At 36.1% G+C, this 25,361-nt stretch overlaps 1 protein-coding gene and 1 long non-coding RNA gene across 5 annotated transcripts in view; one reads left to right on the plus strand and one right to left on the minus strand.

Moving 5' to 3' along the window:
- The window catches only part of ARB2A (ARB2 cotranscriptional regulator A), a 337,934-nt gene that overhangs the window by 134,576 nt on the left and 177,997 nt on the right, over positions 1 to 25,361 (minus strand). The gene's annotated exons all lie outside the window — the stretch shown is intronic.
- The window catches only part of LOC311622019, a 1,104,806-nt gene continuing 1,099,735 nt past the window's right edge, over positions 20,291 to 25,361 (plus strand). Inside the window, exon 1 of the long non-coding RNA XR_014794932.1 lies at positions 20,291 to 20,520. This is a non-coding gene — a long non-coding RNA (uncharacterized lncRNA). The remainder of the gene's footprint in view (positions 20,521 to 25,361) is intronic.

Here is a 25,361-nt window from a genome sequence, read left to right on the forward strand (position 1 = left end):
GGATTTCCTGGCACAAAGATGTATAGCAGATAACCAGAGGAGATTATGTTATTTAACAAATTTCTCTCGAAAGCATTTACATTAAGTGTGAGGTAATGGATATTTTGAATGGCTTGGCTGTGGTGAATATTTCACAATATATACAGATATCAGGGTCATTTTGTAGTACAACTTAAATATCTACAATTTAAAAATAATCTTCACCCAAGGATATATGTTTTTCAAAATTGATTTTGGAGAGAGGGAAAGGGAGGGAGAGAGGAGAGAGGAAGGTTGGTTGGTTGCATCCCTCTGTACAGACCGGGTATCAAACCCACAATCTGGTTATGTGCCTTGGCTAGGAATCAAATCTGCAAACCTTTAGTATATGGGAAGACACTCGACCAACTGAGCCATCTGGCCAGAGCTACAGAACTTCCCCTCCCCTCCCCTCCCCCCTCCCTACCCCTCCCGTCCCTTATCCGCCTCCCCTCCCCTCCTTTCATTAATCCTCACCCAAGGATATTTTTCCATTGACTTTTTTTTAAGAGAAAGCGGAAGAGAGATGGAGACATACAGAAACATGACAAACATTGATGTGAGAGAGATATATCGATTGGTTGTCTCCTGCACATGCCCCGACCAGGGCCAGGGACTGAGCCTGCAATCAAGGTATGTGCCTTTGACCAGAATCAAACTCAGGACCCTTCAGTCAGCAGGCTGATGATCTATCCACTGAGCCAAACTGCCTGGGGCCACAATATTTGATCATCCATGACACCTTACTAAAGCTCAAACAAACAAACAAACAAACAAACAAACAAACCCTTTAGATTGATTTTCCTCATAGAAGTTTGGTGTATTTAAAATTTTATTGAAGTTTAAAAAGTAACTCTAAATTTTTTTTTATCAATAATTCAGGTTCCAATTACCTGTATGATTCTCAATATATTTTAAAGACTGTATATTCTGTTACCTGGCACAAACAGAGAAAACAGTATTCTAATACATCAAGTATTCTAGGCCAGTGGTCGGCAAACTGTTCGTGAGCCGTGGTTTGCTGCTTTGTTGATTAATCAGTTTGCCGACCACTGAGTAAGGCATTACCTTTACCCAGAAGTTTTGACTTAAGGTTAAATACATTAGTACATTATTTAAATTTTTTAAGTGTTTTTTCCCTCAATAGAGCGGCAAACCATAACTCATGAGCTGCATGTGGCTCGAGAGCTGCAGTTTGCAGACCACTGTTCTAGGCAATGCATTACTACTATACAATGCATTATCACTATACAATGCATTATTACTATAAAGTTGAGGAAGATGTGATTTGTGACCCTTCAGGGGTGAAGGCAGGTTCAGATAAGTTCTATAGGAATTCTTTAATATTCTCAGTATTTATACATAATTTCATTAGATAGAATAATTTCTTTTTAAGTATACTGGCAATTCAGGAAATATGTAGCTGTTTTATAGATGAGGAAATTGATGCTTAGAGAAAGTAAGTGACGTGCCCATATAGTCTCACAGCTAGATCTTTTAACTCCAAATCCTGTGTCATTACACCATGACTACCTGTGTATATCACCCTGCACTTTCTGTCCTGATAATGATTATATCGGTAATGATTTGCTCACTGTCTTTCTTGCCCACTGAATTGTAGGCTCCAAGAGGACAGGACCATCTTTGACAGGAAATACCACGGCCCCATTCCTTGCACATATATTGGCATAGAATAGATGCTCAAAAATTATTTTCGGAATGGATGTGCTATTTACAGAAATTTACATAAATCAGCGGACATGGCGGTTAGGAAGTTAGAGCGATGTCTGGTTGGGCATATTTAGAAGCAGACCACAGGTAAGCTGGGTTCTCCAGGAAACGGACTCTGAGGTGGAATTTCACTTGCATGATCTTTACAAAGGAGTGTCCTTAGGACCAACATCTGAGGAGAGGAGGGGGACAAAGCAGAGTGGGCAGAGGGATTCAAGGTGAGATGCAGGTCCAGTGACACAACCCCAGGGGAACTCTGGACATAGAACGACCTTTCAGAGTCATCCCAAGATGGCTGAGTTTCGAATCTCCCACACTGCTCTTTGGATGTGGGCCCCATGGCAGCCAAAGCAATCCCTGCAGGGGCCTACAGCTGAAGGCTGTCTGCAGAAGCACTCCCAAGAGCTGGGGCAGCAAGTCCTCTCCTGGAGGGGCAACAGGCTGTGTGTCACAACACCTACCCAGGTCATACTGTCCATTCAAATCTAAGTCATCCTTCCATCTGCCCAGCAATCTTTGTCATGTTGGTGCACTTAAGACTACATTATGATTTCAAGCACCATTATCTATGAGATCAAGTAAGTCTATCTCAGATTTTAGAACCCACAATCTAATCTATATTATCTATCCTATCCAATTTTGTGATTTCCCCCAACTAAAGGCCATAAAGGGGAAAAAGGAAGGTAAAAGACGAAGAAGCATTGACTATTGAAAAGCATCAAGAAAATCAGTTACTAATTTCAAAAATTATCCTATAAGTTCATTGGGAAATGATTTTATTTTCTGAATTTCAAATGAAGTGTATATGTCAGATAATGCAAGATTTACTTGTGATTTCAAACCTAAATGCTCCAGGGTACAAAATAATTCCAAACTTCAAATAGCATATGCAGTCATTACTACCAGTGTCTGCAGTGATAAACTCCAACCTGGTAGTGTTGGTGCAGAAAGGAAGGGTGGACACAGACAGAAGGGCTTCCCTTTAAAGTAGCCGGGTTAGCTTTTCAAATCTCAGCCTTTAATCGATGTAACACAGAGAAAAATAAAGACTGTGCTATATAAAATCTGACCCAGAAGACATATGAGATTTTGATTCTTTTTCAGATCTTAGTTACTCTGTGCCCTCAGATATTTCTGAGTTTTTGCCTCTAGAAATTCAGAATAAACTTCATTTGATCATGTTTCTTCAAATGTACGTTCAGGTTTATGCAGAAATCGTGTGATACTGATCTAATTTTATATATTGGAGGGGTTGCCTTAGCTTTTAGATTCTAGTATAGGCACTGACCCACTGACATAGTGAAGCAAGACCATCTAGATGTTGACATCCATTTTTAAATGGGAAAGTGACATCACGTGGTAAGTATTAGTCACAGGCTTCCCACATTGCTTCAAAATATTTGAGTATCTCCAGGTGGCTCTTCTACCGAAAAACTTACGGAATACCTGCAGCTTGTGTACCTGCTTAAACATTCAGGTGAATACTGTTACTGGAAGAATTTTATACTCAATGTACTTCCTATATGGGCTATTTAAATGCACACTCTACTGACCAAATATAGAACAATCCTTGTAAGCTGGAATTTTAAAATATGATTCTCATGATATGTTGTCATTTTTCTTATGAAAGCACATCTCATTTCTAAAATGATAACAAGACAATGGGAGTAGATTATTTGAAATATGTTCATTTGACGTAGGACATTTTGGGATTGTATTTACCATACAAAATCATATAAATTTTGGGTGGAGGAAAAGATGGGGTTGAGATAAAAGTAACTATTCATACCTTTATTTCATATGCATACACACTACATGTAGCAAGAGAGCACTTCTGATTTCAATACTCGTGAACCACCAGTAACAGTTACTATACACTAAGCGTCCTCTATCGATATCCACCGTAATGGAAAACACCAGAGTAGCACATCCGATCACTAACAGGAGGAGGAGAACCCTGACGCCTATCATTGAGACATTTGATGACAGCTCTGATGCAAGATAGCACTGAAAAATTTACACCGAGGAAGGGTTTATGTGTGAGTGAGGGAGAATTATTCTCGAGGCTATTTTTAAGAATTCCATTTTTTCTTCATGTGTCTGTTCATTAGCACTTCTTCAGGGGATATTCCACTAGTTGAATCAATGATTTAGAGTCTATATTCTGCTATCGTTAAATATTGCCTCAGTTACAAGAGTATAAAATAATTCAAACAGCAAGAATCTAAAATAAATATACTTAGGCAACACAGTACAGAATGTTTTAATAAGCAACGGTATTTATCATGGTAGGAAGCAGAATTTCTGTTACATCACACCTTTTGTTAAGTAGCCAATTTAGCCAATATGAAATCCTATAAAATGGCAAAGAAATAAAAAAGAGTCAGTAGTTCACTAATTATATGTCACTGCTTCTTATCAGGTTAATTACTTCATTTGCATTTTTGGAAATTTAAAGCAGTGCATGAAAGGTGACAGATTGACAGCGCTGAAGACTGAAAGTCTTCCACTAATTTTCCCGAATGTTAATAATACAAAAGGCAATATACAAAACAGAGTCGCACATGGGTTTCATCTAGTGATATTGTAAGTGTGGAGATGGGAGAACCAGAGAGGTGCTTTCAGCAAAACTTGACTGAAGAGGTCGGAGGGGGACAGCTTCTATGTTGTTCTCAGGCACAGATGTATGAAACAATGGAGGTCAAATATCAACAAAACGCCAAGGTGCTTGAAGGGGGGAGAGTGAGTGATGTTCCAGAAAAAGAAACAAAGTGAGTACTTTTGGGGAAAGTTATCATAATCAAGAGTGTAATAAGAGGGTGGGGGTGGGGGCGGGGGGAAGAGGAGATACTGCCTTAGACAAAACACAAAAGAAGACAAAGCACAGGAATGAGGAGCCAATGTTGAATTCCCATCCCACTTTCACAGGAACCCAACCTGTCACTCTTACTGTGAGTGTCATGATGAAATCTACCATACTACTTTCTGTCACCAAGTTGTCAGGAAAAGCACAGCTTCCCTAAAATTCTCTCCCCCGACACAAACACCAGCACATACTACGATCTGCTAGTCCCTTTCCTCTTCAGAAAGGACAATAAGCTCAGTACTGAATTTTCCAGTACCTACTTAAATTAAACGTTTCTAAAAGTTAATCTTATACTGATGCCTTTTAATTATTTGTGGGAGGGGTGAATGGGCCCCTCAAGCTGTAAAACTTACATTCTAATAGTCATGAATGCAATGCACTTATATCTCCTCAGGTCTTTTACATAAAAAAAAAAAATTACCAGTAGCATCGTGGTTTTAATATTAACTCTGACATGAGTCTACTTATAATATAGATGAAAAGTAGTCAGGAACATTAGAAATTAGTCCAATTCATTTTCATCCAGAGGAGGAAACAGGTGAGATGACTTATATGCCACCTCTAGTTTCAACAAGCCTGGGGACAAGCCAGCTGTGACTCCGAGTTCCACCACTGACAATGCCTCTCCTTCCCTCTCTACCACTGTGCACTCCCGGAAAGCACAGGTGCCATTAGTTCCCTGATGTGTCCTGGCCCTCTGCTTTCTTGTAATGCTACAGGCTCCAGAGTGACATACTATTAAGCAAGTTTTGGAGTCTACAGGTCACCAAAGTGGTTCCCACACACAAACTGTTTTAATTCTGTCGACAAAATGGTTGTTGTACTGTTCTTTTTTTTTTTTTTTTTTTTTTCCTGACCAATTTGGCAGGTAGAGTCAGTCAAACTGGTTTCTTCATGTAGACACGGCCTTACTATGGAAATGAATGTGAAAAGATTCATCTTTGTCAGAAATTATGTCAAATTATTCAAATTTATTGGTGAATTGCAGCAAACATCCCAGCTGATGAACATCGCAGTCATATGTTTTTTAGAGAACACTTATGGTTCGGAAAAGATAACATTACAATGCGCTCTCCCATTCTGAAGCAAAGATGTCTGGAGAGAAGATAGGGTCTGTTACTCAAGATCATAATTTATTTGAATCATAAAAACTTCCAAAGATGTCCAGCACTGGGAGTATTAAAACCTCTCCCTTCAGAAAGTGTCACTATTGTTTCCCCTTTCCTTGTGCGACTCTTCGAAACCCTTAGGAAGGGGACTCTCAGATTTTGTCCGTTTCCTTCTTTCCACAGACACAATGCAGCCTTTGCATTAACACTGCTTCTCTGGCTTGAGGTAATAAACGGTTAGCTATAGCACAGTGGTGTGATGTTCCTGTTATTCTTTGCTGAACTACACTAGGCCAATGTCTCAAAAATTAAGTATATTAAGATCTGAAATTAACTTTTCATAGTCAAAAGCAACGTGCTGCTAGGAGGAGAAAAACCTACCAAAGGTGGCTGGAATCTGCCTGCCTGCAGTTGGTGAGTACCAGAAAGAGCACACACCAACACATCAGATTGTAAAAATTTGAATGTAAAAAAGCTGCCCCATATTGATTAATCAGTTTTGTCTATGAACTGATAAGGTCTAACTAGGTGGAATTTATTCTTATTAAGTGACAGATGTTTTACTGAAGATCAAAGATGACCCTAAGTCAGCTAATGCTCTTATGATGTTATGTAGAAGTAATTAGAAAAAGAAAAATACTTATAAGGAAAATAGCAGACATTTCTCTCTGAACCATCTATAAACCATGAAAGGTTTTTTCCTAAGAAATTACATAAAAGTAGTCATGCTTAATATATTTAAATGCATATGTTATTCAATACACTATCAAATCACTGTGGAAAATTAGAACAGAAAAAATCAAAATAGACTAATATACTTATCCATATCTCTTTAAAAAATGTAAAACATTTCTAATTAAAATACCCATTTAGTGGAAGCCAATTTGGGGTACCACAAAGCAGACATACTTTATAGATTTTACTGAAAACTGTCCATGTGTTTATGTGATATTTTACTGGGGCTCAGATCAAGCTTCGCTATACTAGCAACATTTTTTGTCCCATTTTGGTCAGGAAGTAAAACATACCCCATGAAAACTTTAAAATCTGTAAAAATACTTTATCCTAATTATTCATGTTAAAAAATCAGTACCTTTAGCTAATAAAAACAAGATATGCTTTAACTAAATGTTTTCATATGTATAAAATATATGATTACAACTCTAGGGCAGAAAAACGTGAAATTTTAACAGTTCTCTCATAGACCTGATTAATTAGGAGAACAGAGAAAATACTTTCCTATATTCTATAGGCTACTGATTGCTTTCCCTTTTGGGAGGGCAGGAAAAGAGAGTTTTATTTTTAAAACAACATAAAAAATCAGTAAATGTCCTTAGAGAGGTATTAGTCCTGTAGTTTGAAACCTAAGTGTTTAGGTCTAGAATGGGCATTAAGACTCTAAATAAATGATAATAACAAATCTATCTATCTATCTATCTATCTATCTATCTATCTATCTATCTATTCTCACCCAAGGACATGCTGAGAGAGTGAGAAACATGAGAAACATGGTTCGGTTGCCTTTTGTATGTGGCCCAACTGGGGACTGTACTTGAACCCACAACCTAAGCATGTGCCCTGACTGGGAATTGAACCACTCAGGCCAGGCACAAATCTTTATTTTTTAAAAGATCAACTGTAATTGTCAATTGAAAAAGTTTCATTATTTTGTTACTTTATTATCAAATAGTAGCTACAGCTCTAATCTATAAATATAGTAATGAATGATAGCATATCCATTTTTCTCTACTAACTTTTAAGTGATCAGCTGAAACAGAAGATTAAATAGTCTTTAAAATGGTTTATAAGAACTTTTGAACTAAGTACATGCTTCAAAATTACAAATGGAATCACTGAAATTTATGTAATCAAAAAAGTACCAATTATTGCTACTAGTGCTCTTCATTCCTATCCTTTGCTTATCTTTCTCTTGACCTTTATCCTGATGAATCACACTAACTTTTGAATGCTTTCTCTCACTTGATTTCTAAAGCTGTTCATCACACTTGCTGGCTAGAAGCACAGCTGGCAAGGGATCTAAACCTCATCACTGGGCAAACTTGCCCTTCTGGTTTTGCCAAGAATGACATTTCCAAAGGGGAAAAGAAGTTACTATATGAAACACTAGATACTGTATTTCTTTGTGAGAACCAATAACTCCACTCCCTTTGTTAGCACTATATATATATATGCATCAGAAATAAAACCAAAATAACTAAGAATTAAATAGCCTAAGTTCTCTAAATTCAATTGTTAATTAAAGTAGCAGCACAGAAATCAGCTGAATATTTTTACTCATTTTCTGAAGAAAGACGCAACTGAGGATAAGCAGTGCCCCCTAGTGTCAATAACCACAGACAATGAAAGCTAAAGCAAAGTTGCTAATGTTAACTGAACTAAAATTATTAAAAATATATGGATGCAATAAATTATAAATTCATCATTACTTAAATTTAAAAATTTGTGTGTATATAAAATCACAGCTTATAATCATTTATTTAATACTGATTTGCTCAGGAATGCACTCTCCTATAAACACACACACATACACACACACACCCTGACACACTGTACACAGAGTGACATGGCCAAGATGTCTATAATATTCCAGGCAGCTCAGAAAAAATATTCCACCCAGCACAGCAGGCCATGCATGAAGGGGGTGTCAGCAAGCCCAGCAGAATCACTCACTGTGAAGACATTTAATGGGAACTGCTGAATACACAATACAGGCAGCATGGCCTGAATGGCTAAAGTGGAATGGCCAGAATAGTCCGAAGGCTTCAAACCTGTCCAAAATTGCAATTAAACCTGTAATGAGCGTTTAAACTTTATTTTTCTTTTTGGTGACAGGAGGTTAGATATTTAGTTTACATTGGAGACTACTTTTGAAAACACTATAACTTTTACTGTGCATATTCCAAATACTGGATCCTAAATCTTAAATACAAATAAAAAAGTTACACAGCTGTCTTTGAGAGAAAATGCAATATAAAATTTAAATATTAAAAAATAATACATATGTTTTATGGAACTTAAGTTGGGAAATAAGAAAAAAATAGTTCATGCCCATTTAAAACATGCATTTATATAGGAAACTGTTAACTATTTTCCCACAAAAACCAATAATACATATACCAATAGTTTTGCATTTTAAAAAGAAAAAACATAACGAGGCTTTTTAACAGATTCAATGTCCATTTACATTGCTCCTTCTTTAAAATGAGGAAGGTGCAAATGCAACAGTTTAGTAGGCATAAAACAATGTCCATATGATAAGAATAGATAGGTATTTAGGATCTTTATAGTAGCTGACACTTCAACTACTTACATTTAGAAAAAAGTTATAAAATAATGCCTATTATGGAGGGGTGTTTGTTTTTTATTGTTTTATTTATTTTTTATTTTTTTAAGTTTAACGTGGGCCAGGTTAACATCTTGGTGATTAAACAGTAATTTCCTGTAAATCTTCAACAGGCAAAACCATCATTTATAGGAAGCTGCTGTATTTTTTAAATCTCTTTTACAAATTTTTGCTTTTATGGATAGTTAGAGTTTCATCTTTAGTTCAACTATAGAATATCTAGTGATTATCTGTTATTAATCTAGGCATAAGTGATAGGAGATTTTCAATCCCACCCCAGAACTCACCTATATTACTTCCCAAAAGGCCCCCAAAAAGGAGACAGATAAGTTTTGGAAAGTAAGAGATAATGGAACATTATTAAGAAAAGCTGTCATTTTTTGAGACAAAAATTAAGAATTTTTTAGACCTAACCCAGAATATCTCTATATATAGTTTTAGGAACATATGAATAAATGTACAGAGCCGTTTTTTTTTTTTGGGTTGTGGAGTAAGTATGACCATGCCTGTTGCATAAAAAAAGATAATGGGTTAGTAGTATGAAGAATGTGATGCTGCTTGGTTCTTACACAGCTGAATAGAAACAATGATTAAAAGCTATTATTAGTCCTACAAAGTTAAAAGAAATGGAAAAGGTTTGTAATCTATGCACTTTATGCCAGCATTATATCTTACTTCTTTTTAGAACTTCTCAGATAAAAGAGTTTGAAAATATATGTATAAAGATACCAACATAAAAATAAATTTTACAACGTGAGCTTTTAGCTTAAACTGCTTAAAGCCTACATAAAAATATGTAAATACAAATTTTCTTTTGCACATGTGTTCTAAACAATTCCAAGTGAGAAGATTCTTTTAAAGTGTTTAGAGGCAGAACAAAAGTATAAAAGATAATATAAAAGAAAGGTATTTCCTTAACATATGTATATTCACTTGAGTATCTAGCAAGAGAATATCTCTTCATGCATATGATATCTATAAAGATTATTCAGTAAGAGTTTCCACAGACTCAGACACTCATACATATGTATCAAACAATTGAGCATAATAAATTTTTAATCAACAACTCTCATTACACGAAAACATTTTCTTCAAGATGATAAAACAAAATTGTACTATGGGATGATTCAATATTATTAAAAGTTAAAAAGAACAAATAGAACATAAGCCAAATATTAGTCTTTTGACATTATTTCTTTAGCCACAGTACTGTAAATATCATTTAGAGCGCATATTTACCAACCATATTAATACTTGCTTGCTAACAAAACTATATGGTACACCTATATTATTTTGGGGCAGGAGTAAGAAAGAGTATGAGAAAGGTAGTATACTATTATTTTATTTAAAAACTATATAATATTATATTTATATTTGATTCATCAGAAAAGCAATATTTTTATATAAAGCAAAGTATATCCTATTTATTGATATTTTAAATATTTTATATTGAAGAGTGTACTTTTACATATAATGTCAGTTAAAACATAGTGACAATTAAATCTTAAGTTTTAACCAGCCAGAAATATATAATACTATCCATACGGAGTTATAAGAAACTTATAAGCACATCCTTCATGGTGAGATATCAAATTTTGTTTCCTTAAACAAATGCTTATTTTTGAGATTTTATGAAGAGATACCTTTTAATATATAATGATTAATAATTTTTACTACACAGTTACTGTGGTGTTATCAGAAATTCTCAGACTCATGCTACACTGGAAACATGGAATATTCTTGAAATCACCAATAAATAAATATATGACACTGTCAAAAGGAAATAAGACCTGATATCATTGTATCATTCCTTTTATGATTTAAAAATGATTACTCCTATATTTGAAAACCCATTAGCCTGAAACATTTTTAGCAATTCATTGCTTTATGGGAAAATGTCATGGATTTCACTGAACAACTTTTTAGTAGATATTTCACTGTCTTTATGCTTCCCAGGATCTTACAGCAAAGCCCTCCAGTTTCCCCAGAAATGCTTTATGAGAATCTGAATGCAGTGAACATTCTTCACACGCAGACCTCCATATCCCTCCATGCGGAAGTCTGGAGAACTCGGGTCCTGGCAGTGCCTGAGCAGCAAAAAACAGCGGGCATCACACTACATGATACAGAGGCCTCGTTCCTTCCCCCCCCCCCCCCCCACCAAATACTGAATTATATTTCTTCAATTTGGGTCTATTTAGGAAACAGATTATGTCGTGTAAATTTGGGGGAATAAATATAGAAATTGTGACTACATTATACAGTAGTAAGTCTGGCCATCTCAGGTGTGTATTTAATACTATTCATAGTTGCTCATGGTCACTTGTATTAGGGGTTGACATTCAGTCCTGTAAGGGGTTTAAAAAGATCCACTGTACACTTGTTGGTTATATGCAGTCAATGGTTCTTCCTCATAGCTAAGTAAAAGCACTTTCCAGCATCTGAATTAGCTTATTTGATCATGAGTTGCTGTGAAATATAGACTTTTCTGACTTCTGAGGTAAAAGAGCTCCCTCCACTCATGAGATTATTTTACATCTAGCAGGAGCTTAAGATATAGACTCATTCATTCAGATATGCAAATTTAACCACCAGAGACAAGTAAATTATGCAAGATGATGTACGCTTCATTTTAGCTGGAAAAAATGTGCAAACACTATACAATTCCATTTCAGAGAGCTATACTTGCACCAAGTTGTGATGCACTGAACAAAAGTTGCAATGTAATATCCATTTTCCCACTGATCAAATTCAGCTTTGAAGAGCTATTTTTAAATACTTGAAGAGGTTTTTCATTTCAATACTTTTATATGCCTTTTTCATTGGTATTCTCACAAATGATTTTCTCAAACTACCAAACTTACATGAAATCTTCAGAAAATAATTACATCTTTATTTTAAGAATACTTTTTTCATATTTATATACATCTATGATTAGCAATTTTAGACAGCCTAGTTAAGCACTGATCACTCACATATCTAATTTTGCCAATGTAAGACCATATTTTTAATATACATTACTTATATTAATAGTAATTCTGCTTACCTACACTTCTACTTGCTGAATAAATTTTCTATAACTCATGTATATACCTCATTAATGTTTTAGCTTTTAGAGAATGCCTATAAAATAGCAAATGACATTAACTTGATTAGACTTTGTAGAAATTCACTCTAGGTTTAATTTTAAGCCAGGAATTCCAGCATATCTGAAACAAATATGACCTCTAAAAATTTACTACAAAATTTTACAAAACAATTATTAAAGTAAAAAAAGGCTTCTGTGGCTTAGGATGATATACTGAGTGATGCTACAGTGAGGCCACTGAGTGAAATAACCGATTAAATGTTTTTCTGTTAAGTTTAATTTCTAGACTTTAACAATATTCAAGAAATAATAAGGAAAATAAAACAGCATATATAGTGTCCTGATCCGTAGTATTAACTAAATATGCTTATTAACTAAATATGCTTTTTAACTAAATAAGCATATTAACTAAATATGCTTCCTGGAAACATTAAGAAATTGTAGTAGCAGAGTTTAATTACCAACAGCACAATAATAAAATTCAGCCATAACACACTTCTAAATCTTTGCCAAAAGTAACCCTTATAAATTCACGTGGGCTTTGATGCAACAGTAAGCGGTCAGGAGGGGGACACTGCCCTACATCTTGACAGAGCTTATGTTTGTCTCACTAGTTCCTCACTAAACACCTAGAAAATGAGTTGGTGGTAATGGGCATTTCTTGATAATTAGCTGTGTAGGTAGGCAAATATGTTCTTTGGTAAACAATACAAATGTTGATTGAATGACCAGTTGATAAAGAGTGCTAAACTGCAAAATGCAAAACATTCATTGCTCAATTTATCACAGATTTGGTTGAAGACTTAATCTTTAAACTCAGGTTTCCATGACCACCAAATAACACCCTCCCACAAAAGTTATGATATAATGAAATATTTTTATCCATAACTGACATGTGGTTGCTTAATAATTTCCATATTTGATAAATTTATACTATTCACCTTAACATTACTAATGATGAAGAGTAACAGGCAAGTCATTTAGGACCCTAGTTTCATAACGAAACTAATAAAACTTTTTATTTGCCTAAACACATACAGCAGCGCATGTCACACTAAAACTAAAAAGTCTATCAAGCGAGCAAAGATAGTGGTAACCTATCACAAAAGCAGTACATTTTAGTTTATATCTAGGTTTAAGAGTTCATCTTTAAAGAACATAGTTTTAAGCTGAAAGCAACATACACTGTTTTAAAAACAAAAAAGCACAAGACAAATGGCATATACTGTGGCAATTTTCTTTAAAGTAGCTATTTAAAATATATTCTACTCTGAAGTGCACTCAAACTGCAGAAACATCCAAATTAAGGGGAAAAAAGAGAATTTTTTAGCGTTGACAAAAAAAAGAAAAAGAAAAAAAAAGAGCCTATATTCAAATAAACATCTGAATAAAATTGAGACATCTGCAGAAAGTTCTTCCTTCTCCTTAGAATGTTTGAAATGAACTCAGTGTAACACTGTCTTCTAAGAAAAGACAAAGTGATCAATGCAAGAACACATCAGGCTGCCTTGGACAGGCCAATCAATGCAAGAAAGAACCTTGCCCAGGGCCTTATGCAAATAGAAGCACGTCCTGCAATCTGGGAAGGGAACATGCGCAATAGATCAATTGGATCTCAAAAACCTTACAGCTATATCAGCTTTAGACAGTAAATATATACTGATGAATACCTTGCATTTCCCGTGAATTCTTAAAATGGGTTATTTTTGATTGCTAGCTAAAAACTCTTCCTGAGATCTAGAGTGCAGCAAAGAGGAAGAAGACATCATGGGAGAAACATTCAGCATTACTTTTGAGAGTGTGCAAATGAAATTCTGATTTCTTGGCATAGCTGAATTTTGCTGACATTTCAGGTTAAATTTTTAGTACATTTGCAAGATATGCATAAATACTTGTTTTATTTAAAATGTTCTTTTTCAAAGACACTGCTATGAATTGCTTAGAATTGTTCTTGACCCAATCAAGTCTCAGTCCCTCTGGCTGGCTGACAGATTATATGGATTCTATTATAATAGCACTGATAGGGCTCTAGGAGACCCTCTAGGAGACCGAAAGAGGGCTCCAACACAACAATCAGATATGAAGGGGTCAGTATGCTTGAGAATATATTGTAGATCTCAGAGAAAACACAAGTGCCACCAAATGTTAAGATTTATAACATACTAAAGATATCTAATATATTATATTACTACATACTTAGTATTTAGATAGATGTACTAAAAATGTATATGAAGCAAAATGAAAATGTGAGGTTTCGTCTGTAATAGTGGTTGAAATATTATTACACTATTAATGGTATTGGAACTAGATGTTTTCTGGAGGTAAATGGAGCAGTAATACAACAAAGGCAATGCAATGGTTAGGGATCTCATTTTATTACAATTTACAGGGCATACTTTACAGAAAAAGTCAAGGTTTCTTTGTTGTTAGCAGACAGGCTATAAGAAACTGTTAGAAAATCAACACTTAGAATTATAAAGCACCTTTGGAAAAAAAGCCCAGATAGGGAATCTTTATTGTGGGAGAAAGTTGAGTGCTTTATCTTTTGACCCTGTGCCTCTCCTTCAGAAAAGTAAACATCAAGTTCTCTTCCAATCCGATGTCTGATTAAATACAGAAATTTTGAGATAAAATGTTATAAGTTAGATATCAAGATTTATGGCTATTTAGATATTAACTAGATAGATTAGAAATTAGAACACTTTTTAATCATTTGACTCACATAAAATTGGCACAAAATATTAATAGTCATTTTTATTGTATCCTAATGTCTTTAATAAACTTTGGTATGGAAAACTAAGAAGAAATCTGAATACACCAATAAATAATTAAAATGGCAAACTAATTTCTAGAAAATATGAGATTTAACTTATTCAATGTAATCACAGAAAACTTTGGCATTAGCTTTGGCTATTTCCCTTAATTAGACATTTCAATATTTTCTTAGTTGATTTTCTGCATTTAATGATCAATTTCCATTAGTGGTCCTTCCAAGTATCCTAAATTTCAGTGATACAAACTGCACCTCCTGCAAACTCAAAGCATATTGACTCTAAATGTCCCTACTTTCCATATTAAATGATCCACTTTATTCTCTCTTCCATCTCGCTTTGTTCTATATATGGTTATATATGAATGTCCAGGCTCAACTTTCTTCATTTTGACCCAACATAACACCACCTGAGATTGGCTTCTGCTAACAAATTTATATAAGTTACCTAGGATCATAAAGTGTTTATTGGGTATATACTTATTTTATGTCCAGCTGGGCTAGGCAGCATACTAAGAACCAGAGAAAATAATGGTTTAGTTATTCATTCTCTGTCAATTAAGAAAAGGATTCTGAGGTACCTTAAAGCAAAAGAAAATAAAAACAAAACTATGAATTAAGACACTGAATAAGGGTTGAGGCTGGAAATAATGAAAAACTAACCATAGCTATAGGGGTTTACAGGAGACAAAGGTAAAAATAACTGGTAGTTTTTATTTTCTGACAAAAAGAGTATCAGCTTACCAACAGAAACAAATCTTACTATTACTGAACACAGACAAATTTACTATATGGATCTTTATTGTAACAACCTCTGGACTACCACCCCACTTTACCACGGTCTTATTATATTACTCTTTATTTAAATGTGCTTCCTGATCAGACTGTAACCTTCTGGAGGCCAGGGTTTAATCTGTTTCCACACTAGTTATACAGAGTGAGATGTTCAACTGAATACATGAACAAATATTTTAATAGTTTTCTAAAGCATCTTTGTTTTGTTTTAAAAGCATAATATTCAATTTTAACTCAAAAATAATTTCTATAGTCAGGTGGCTTTACCATAATCTAAATTCATTCAGTGGGAAAGCAATGCAAACCTATAACTAACAAGGTGAGGGGAAAAACAATTCACAGACATGTAGGGGTTAAAAGTCCCCAATTCTAAAAGTGAACATCACAGTGGCTTAGTCGAGTATCTCCTTGTTTCTCTAGTCTCATGGGAAGTTTTAGAGCCATAGTGTGATCACATAAGAGTCACAGGAACAGGAGAAAGAGAGCTCTTCCCAACTCATTTTCTTAATTGTCACAGAAACCTGATAACCAATGTGTCAAGGATAAGCCCTGGGTATGTAAAGGACCTTAAAATGCAGTATTCAACTCTATCCCATTCAGACCTAAGCCACATGAATTAGATTTCCGACTTGATTCATCATTTCATAGTCCTTCAGATTTTATTTCATTTATTTTTTTCCTACTGCTATAACCTCTTTCTTTCTCAGGAAAGGATTCCATTTCCAACCCTCCAGCCAATGGTTGAAGCCTTAAATCTTGCTTTGCTGATCTTTTCCCAAGTGCTGAATCCTGTTCTTGTTTCCCCTTCCAGCTCCATGAGGCAGGAAGGTGAGCTTGGCAAGGAAAAAGTATTCAGAACCAATGACTGCATTCTATTTGCTCAGTTATCACCCAATGTCTGGATTTTCTGTCCCCAGCAACCAGATTACACCTCCTGATTCAAACCTGAGCTGACCATGTTCTATAGACACCTATTTAGTGATGACTCACCTCTACTTTCCCCAAACCAGGCTCTCCAGCTAAGTTATCTGTTCCTGAACCAACCCTGCACTCTAATAATAAGATGTTTGCACAGATAATAAGATGGCTTCCATCCTTGTTTCTCATGCTTTACCCTAACATGAATCTAATGTGCTTTGAGTCTGAGTCTACCTGGCACTCTTGTGTTAATTTGATTAAATTATTTAATAAACATTGAGGTCTAACCACTAAGATAGAAGTTGAATAGCTTTGATTTCAATCCCCCTCCCTACCACCAAAAAGCTCTTTTTAATTGTGGTGTCAAATCCGAGGTGTCACTGTGGTTGGGAATCTTATTTGGGGGAATGCTCATATTGAGTGATCAGCATAAGGTTATAAGAACAGAAAGAAACGACCCTGTCATTAATTGAAATGTGTTTTTCTACACTCCCTCTTTAAAAAAAGCTTACAATAGTCAATCATACTCTCCTATCTACAGTAACATACAAAATCTCTCATTAAGATCTTTTATAAAACCAATGGAGAAAGAAGTATTTCTTATAGAGAGATTTATATCTAACAAATTAATGTGTCAATTTCCCTAGGTACTCCTTCAGATGCTATTATGCTAATTTTACCAGTGATTTCCTGGCAGTCTTTGTTGAATCAAGAGATAGAGTGTCCAATCTCTCAGCTGCACAGATGCAGGGCAGTAAGACCTAGATGCAACCCATCTATAGGGATATTAAAAAAGCTTCTTGCGAAGGCAATTCCAATGCACTAATATGGGTCTTTTACTCTATAAAAGATTCTTGTAAAAGATTAGTGGTCCCCCCCCGCCCCACTCCATTTCAGCCTTTGAACAACCTGATCTTGATGTGACTGAGGGATATAAATATTAAGGAGCACATTAGGTTCATGGTGGAAATTATCAAGAATGGAGATCATACATAATGTTTTTCCCTTAAGATCAAGAATAAAAGGATGTCCACTCTAGCTGTTGCTATTTTTTAATAATATATTTTATTGATTTTTTTTTACAGAAAGGAAGGGAGAAGGGAGTAGAGAGCTAGAAACATCAATGAGAGAAACATCAATCAGCTGCCTCCTACACACCCCCTACTGGGGATGTGCCTGCAACCAAGGTACATGCCCTTGACTGGAATCGAACCTGGGACCATTCAGTATACAGGCTGATGCTCTATCCACTGAGCCAAACCGGTTGTGGCTAGCTGTTTCTATTCATTACTGCACTGGACAGAGGCAATCAGGGTGGACTTCCTCACAGAGTCTTTTCCTTCTCCCTCCCTCTCCTCCTCCCAAGCACATTACCTTTAGCGTGCTCACTCCAAATTCCAAGGGCCCTTTCTTTACCTCCATAACTTGTTTCTTAAGCCCATTTACTTTTTCTACTTCTATAATTTACCCAATAAGTGTTTTCTTACAGTTAGAAAAAAAAAAAGAGGCAATCAGATTGGAAAGGAAAAAGTAAAATTATCTTTAGTTAGAGATTATATAATCTTGAAAATCCTAAGGAATTCCCAAAAAAAACCTACTAGAACTAATAAATGAATTCAGTAACATTGGAGAATATAAGACCAATATACAAGTCAGTCTTATTTTTCTACCCTAGCAATGAACAATCTGAAACTAAAATTAAAAGAACAATTTCATTTAGAATAGAATAAAAAGACAATTTAGGAATAAATTTAATGAAGTTTAAACTTGTACACAGATAACAATAAAACTTTTTTAAAAAAAGTATAAATAAATGTAAAGAAAGCCCATGTTCATGAATTAAAAGACAATATTAAGATATCAATACCACCGAAACCGGTTTGGCTCAGTGGTTTGGACAGAGCATCAGCCTGCGGACTGAAAGGTCCCAGGTTCGATTCCGGTAAAGGGCATGTACCTTGGTTGCGGGCACAAACCCAGTGGGGGGTGTGCAGGAGGCAGCTGATCAATGTTTCTCTCTCATCGATGTTTCTGACTCTCTATTCCTCTCCCTTCCTCACTGTAAAAAAATCAATAAAATATATATTTTTAAAAAGATATCAATACCCCCCAAGTTGATATTCAGATTTAATTCCAATCAAAATAGCAGCTCCTTCTTTTTTCAGAAACAAATTTATGCTAAAATTCATATGGAAATGTACCTAGAACAGCCAAAAATCCTATAAAACAAAAGGCTATTATGCAAATAGACTGAATAGCAGAACCAGAATAACCGGTCGTTATGACATGTGCTGACTGCCAGGGGGCATGTGGGAAACATGGCAGGCATCGGCCGTCATGGGGCAAGTCTTTGGTGGTTACTGAAAATTCTTTGCTCCTGTGTACTATGGTCCCTCTGAGTGCTTGCACCTGCTGCCAGCACTGGCCCCACTTGCACCCGCTGCCGGTGCCTTAGCCAATGCTCAGACCCACTGCTGGCCCCAACAGCTCAGCGCCATCAAGTGTGAGCAGCGGCTACTGGCCCCAATCAGGGCTTCTCCACCTCCCCTTGCTCCTGAGGGGAGAATGGGGCCAACAGCCACTTCTCGCATCCGCTGCTGGCCCTGATCACACCTGAGGGCTTCTCCACCTACCCTGCTCCTGAGAGGAGATCAGGGCAGCAGCTGCCACTCATACCTGCTGATGGTGCCAGCCCCATTCACATCTGCTGCTGGCACTGTGCAAGTGGGGCCGAAGCCCTCAGCACATGGGAGTGGTGGTGGCAGGAACGGGGCTGCCAGCAGACAGGGACCTGGGGCTGTGGCATGAAGGGCCAGGAGAGGGGATGGAGGATGGGCCAAGACCTGCCCCTGTGCCACCGCAGCCTCACGGCCCACAGTTCCTTTCAAGGTGCACAGTTTGTGCACTGGGCCCCTAGTTTTTAATAAGAAGAAAAAGTTGGATGATCCACACTTTCTTATTTTAAAACTTTCTGCAAAACTATGGTAATCAATCTGGTGTGGTTTTGTTAGGAGGACAAGCATGTGTATCAATGAAATAGAATTTGAGAGTACAAATGCAAATCTTTATATTTATAGTCAGAGGTACTAAGATCAAATGGAAGAGGAAAGAATAGTCTTTTCAATAGTCTATTCATTTGCTGAGAGAAATGAATATCTACATTTAAAAAAATTAGGTTGAATCCCTACTTCATACAATGTACAAAAATTAACTCAAGTGACAAAAACATAACTATATAATCTAGACTTCATCAAAATAAAAATTATATTTTGTACTTCAAAGAACATCATTAAAAAAGTGAAAAGATAACTCACAGAATGGGAGAAGAAATTTGCAAATAAAGTCTCTGATAAGGGACTTATATCCAATATATGAAGAAGTCTTACAACTCCACAGTAAAATGACAACACAAAAAATGGACAAATAATTTTAATATGGAGTTTCTTTTAGGGTGATGAAAATATTCTAAAATTATGTAGTGGTGTTAGTTGTATAAATCAGTAAATATATCAAAAATCATTGAAATGTATACTTTTAAAGATAAATTTTATGGTATGTGATTATATCTCAATAAATTTCTATTATATCTCCATAAATATATGTAAATTATATCTCAAAAATTATTTTTTTTTTTTTTTTTTTTTTTTTTTTTTTTTTAAAAATATATTTTATTGATTTTGTACAGAGAGGAAGGGAGAGAGATAGAGAGTTAGAAACATCGATGAGAGAGTCATCGATCAGCTGCCTCCTGCACATCCCCTACCGGGGATGCGCCCGCAACCAAGGTACATGCCCTTGACCGGAATCGAACCCGGGTCCCTTCAGTCCCCAAGCCGACGCTCTATCCATTGAGCCAAACCGGTCCCGGCTCAAAAATTATTTTTAAAAGTTAAAGAATGAAAACAAATAAGAGTAAGCTAATTATTAGATATGAAGTAATGTGAAACTCATGATTGGAAATGAAGTGGAAAGTTTCCTAGACTTCCTCTTCACATTGCCATATAACATTATGAGGATGCAGTTATAACTCATTTTAATATTTTTCCTCTTTAACTGAGAAGTCATAGGGAAGCAAGCTTCTCAGTTAGCTTTACAGTTAAGGGGACACCAGCTAAGAGGAGACTGAATATATAAGACTAACATCAGGAACAAAAAGGGCAAAACTGTCTAATCTGAATGAATTCATCAATATTCAAATGGAGAGTAGGAAACATTAGTTAAGTTCAACTAGTAAAAGAGTTATTATTAATGCTTACTCTGTATATTGGTCAATTGACTGAATAGATATCTAAGACGGTTTGTGTTGCTGTAATATATATTGTTCTCAATCTTGAGGTGGGGGGAGAGAATAAGAGCAATATTAAACTCTTTATCCTCAAGTTGTTTTTTGGGTGATTTGCATAAGATAATATTTAGAGATAAAAGATAACTTTTAAGAAAAGTGAATTAGTATTACTAAAGTTTTAAATTGTGAAACATAAATACTACAGGAAAAGAAGGAGCTAGTTAGGAATATTTCATGAAAAATCTAGTATGGAGAGAAATTCTTTCACTTAGGAAAGGGAAATGGCATTAGCAAAAAATGAGAATGAGTGTAACCAGTTGGCATTTAGACTCACATTCAACTAACATTGACGTAACTCCTAGTGACCAAGAATTTTTAAATTTAATCCTCAAACTCTGCTATGGGTACTTACATAGAATATATAAATAAGGGATCTGACCTAATTTATCATAATTTGTAGGTATCAGAACTGGGATTCAAACCAGGTCACTTTCTTCCAAATTTCTTGTTTTTATACTACACTGGGCTTGAGATCAGGGGTAGAGGTGCAGTGAGATGGAAAAATGGTAGTAAGAAAATTAAACTAGAACTGTAAGTTTTTATTTGGAAAAATACAGTAAAAAAGAGATAAATCATATACTGGGGGTAGGGGAGGCTGGGGGAAGGTCAATGGGGAAAAAGAAAAAGGAGACATATGTACCATTATTTGTAATAGTTCAAACAACAACAACAAAAAAGATTATTCAGAAGGTCTTAAAGCCACAGAAAGTGCAGATTTCAGAGAAGTAAATCTATCAAAAGGTGTTGGTCGGTTAGCTATAGAACAAAAGGGAGAGGTTAACATAAACTTTTAACAAATTGAGTTATCCTTCTAAAGAGCGAGGCTTCCTGATACATATTAAAATTATTTAAATAAAAGTTTAAAAAAGTTAAGCCTCAGTACTTAGATAACTCCTGTGGAGCTTAACAAAACATATCTGTATACGTAACTCTTTCTCTTTGAATACTCTAAATTGATATCTCATCCTACCTAATAAAAGAGCAATATGCAAATTAACCATCACTCTGCCACACCCAAAAGTCACATCCACAAGCCAATTAGACAATTAGAGCAAGCATGCAAATTAACTCCAACCAAGATGGCTGTGGCCACAGAGAGCAGGAGGGAGGCTTGGGTTTCCTCTGCAGTGGAGGAAGCCAAGCTTTCCATAGACCTGGCAGACCCAGGCCTCCACTCAAGGTTACAAAGTTTCAATTATAGAAGGTAAATAAATTCCAACAGAAATGGCTGCCATCTAGAGCAAGCAGAAGGCTTGGCTCCGCTCCAGGCTACAGTTTCAATTGTAGAAAATAAACAAACCCCAGATACCAGGACCTCCACTTGGGTCACCGGGGAGTGTGGCTGGCCTGCAAACCACCACATGCCCCTCGGCCAGGCCGATCCACACCCCAGGGAACCCCCACCCTGATCCAGGACACCCTTCAGGGCAAACCAACCAGATCCCACCCGTGCACCAGGCCTCTATCCTATTTTATAAAAGAGTAATATGCAGATTGACCATCACTCCAACACACAAGATCAAGATAGTTGCCCCCATGTGATCAAAGATCCTGTCCCATGTTGACACAAGATGGCCACCACAAGATGGTCAGCAGGGGAGGGCAGTTGGGGGGACCAGGCCTGCAAGGGAGGGCAGTTATAGGCGATCAGACAAGCAGGGGAGGGCAGTTGGGAGGCACCAGGCCTGCAAGGGGAAGGCAGTTATGGGTGACCAGGCTGGCAGAGGGAACGTGGGAGCATACAGGCTGGCAGGGGAGCAGTTAGGCATCAATCAGGATGGCAGGCAGAAGCAGTTAGGGGCAATCAGGAAGGCAGACAGGCAAGCAGTTGGGAGCCAGCAGTCCTGGATTGTGAGAGGGATGTCTGACTGCCCGTTTAGGCCCGATCCCTGTGGGATCCCTGTGGGATCCCTGTGGGATCGGGCTTAAACAGGCAGTTGGACATCCCTCAAGGGGTCCCAGATGGAGAGGGTGCAGGCAGGGCTGAGGGACACCCTTCCTCCCCCCATGCACAAATTTCGTGCACTGGGCCTCTAGTCCATAATAATAAAAGCACAATATGCTAATTAGACTGGATGTCCTTCACGACAACCTTCCAGATGAAGTCAGGGCTTCGAGGGAAACCCGAGTGCTGGGTGCAGCCAGGAGAAGGAAGGCCTACTCTTGCACGAATTTCGTGCATCAGGCCTCTAGTTTATTATATTAACCACAATTATTAAATACTCAGTGTGTGCAAACATTTCCCCCAAATATCTATATATCTGCATAATCATTGTTCACTATTTGTTGTGCTTGGATTCTCTTCACACCCACTTCGTTATGCTTCTGTCTGTGTGTATGTGGAAGTTTATTCCTATCCCCTCTTTGTTCTCATTCAGCTTTCCAGATCCATTGTCACTAACCAATGAGAATCTGACCCCTTAACATCTCTAATGTGTGCTTCTTCCTTACCATTCCCACTACTTCTATGTTGGTAAAATCTTTCATTGGCTCTTACTTGGACTCCTGAAACTAACTCCTAAATTTAGTGTTATCAACAATCAACCAGGAGATGGTATTTACACTATATACAAGGCAGGGATAAAATTCAATAGAGGAGGAAAACAATAATATAGCCTCTGGTTTCTCTCCCTAAGGACCATACAGAATAGTTAGCAAAAGTAAATTCTTTTCATATAAAATTAGAGAATTAAGATAGCATGCCATAAAAGTTGTAATCATCCCTATTCATGTCACCTAGGCAGCCAACTTAGAAATTCAAGTTATATTTTAAATGGCAACTTATTTTTAGTAAAATAGGTTTTTAAGTAGGTTTTTAAGAAGCATTTTGGTCTGGATTACTATACTATTACTATGGCTAAATTTTTCTTTGGTTTATCCCCCCTCTCCTTAATTCTTGATTGTCAACAGCCCAACTTTTAGCTATACCCACTGATCACATTAAGTGGATAACCTATCAATATCCAATTTATGTTGTTCTTTGTAGACAAAATGTAAACAATGCCTCTTTAAGGTCATAGTTAGGTGATGCCATGAAAGGTAAAAATTAATTCTTTTAGTCCCATTCCATTTCTCTTCAGTCTAAATCCAAATCTTGCCCTAGGCAATTTCAAAAGATCAATTCAGAGTAGACTGAGGTTGAGTGTTCTCATAGAGTTATGTCCAAAAACTAGTCCTCTATCAACTGCTGAAGGTCAGCTTAGGCTGCCTGAAGGCTAGGGAGCCCAGCATGGAACAATAGCAGGAAAACAGAGTTCCCTTCAGTCCTTAATTCACATGCAAGTAAGGTGCCAATCAAGTGCTGACAAGCATGGAGAAACCGAAATCAGAAGTGGGTAGAGATGCACTTTCAAAAGGAACAGTTTTCACACATTTCTAAGTGAGGTTTTTAATGGTGGTTATGTACATACCACTAGTAACATGGAAAAGGAAATAAAAGTAATTATAACAACACTAATTTTATATCAGCTGAAATGATTCAATAAACTAATGAAATATATTTACAATTGTTTAATAAAAATATCAACACTCACTTTGACTAGGAAAAGACATATGAATGCAAATTGATTTACTGAGCACAGCAAACAGGAAGGGAAGGTGAGCTGAGATTAAAAACTGGTCATTAACTAGGAAAGCTAACAAATTTTTAATTAAAAGAAAATTTTAAGGCTGCTTAATTTTGCCAAACTATCACCTACGAAGACAAGAGCAAAGGATTCTGAAATGACCAACAATGGAAGCAATGGAATCACTTCATCAAAGTGGTTGGTAAAAGAGATGATGAAAAGCTTAGAACTGCATTGTTTTTTAATGACAGTTAATTTCCAACAAATGAGATAAAACATAAACAACTAATATAGGCAAAAGTAAACTGCAATATTTGTAGATGTATTTCTGAATGAATTTGGTACATGCATTCTGATTTTGACAACTAATTCTATCAAATAATTTCTAACACAGAAATGTAGGTCTTCTAAATGATGGTTTAATAACAGTTACTTTTTATATTGGAATTATTTTTTATATTGACATTATTTTAAATACACAGAAAAGATAACATTAGGCAGATATATTAATTTTAAAAATTGATCATCAATTCATAAAATAAGTAGTTCTTCCCTTTTGCCTCTAATGACTGAATGTTCAAATTGCTTCCAGAGCTATCTTATCAACACCCATTCTTACTGGAATCACAGAAAGTTTAGAGAATTGGAAACTTGAGCTGTTACCATCTGATAAAAATAAAAGCTGTGAAAGGCATATTTTTAGCATCACTTTTCTCATTATTATAATAAACTGTACACTGTCTTTATGAGGTTGGACCTGATCACATTCCAAGATTTACTACCATAAAATG

The sequence above is a fragment of the Pipistrellus hanaki genome, assembly GCF_964339955.1.
Source record: "Pipistrellus hanaki genome assembly, chromosome: 4".
Classification (NCBI taxonomy): Eukaryota; Metazoa; Chordata; class Mammalia; order Chiroptera; family Vespertilionidae; genus Pipistrellus; species Pipistrellus hanaki.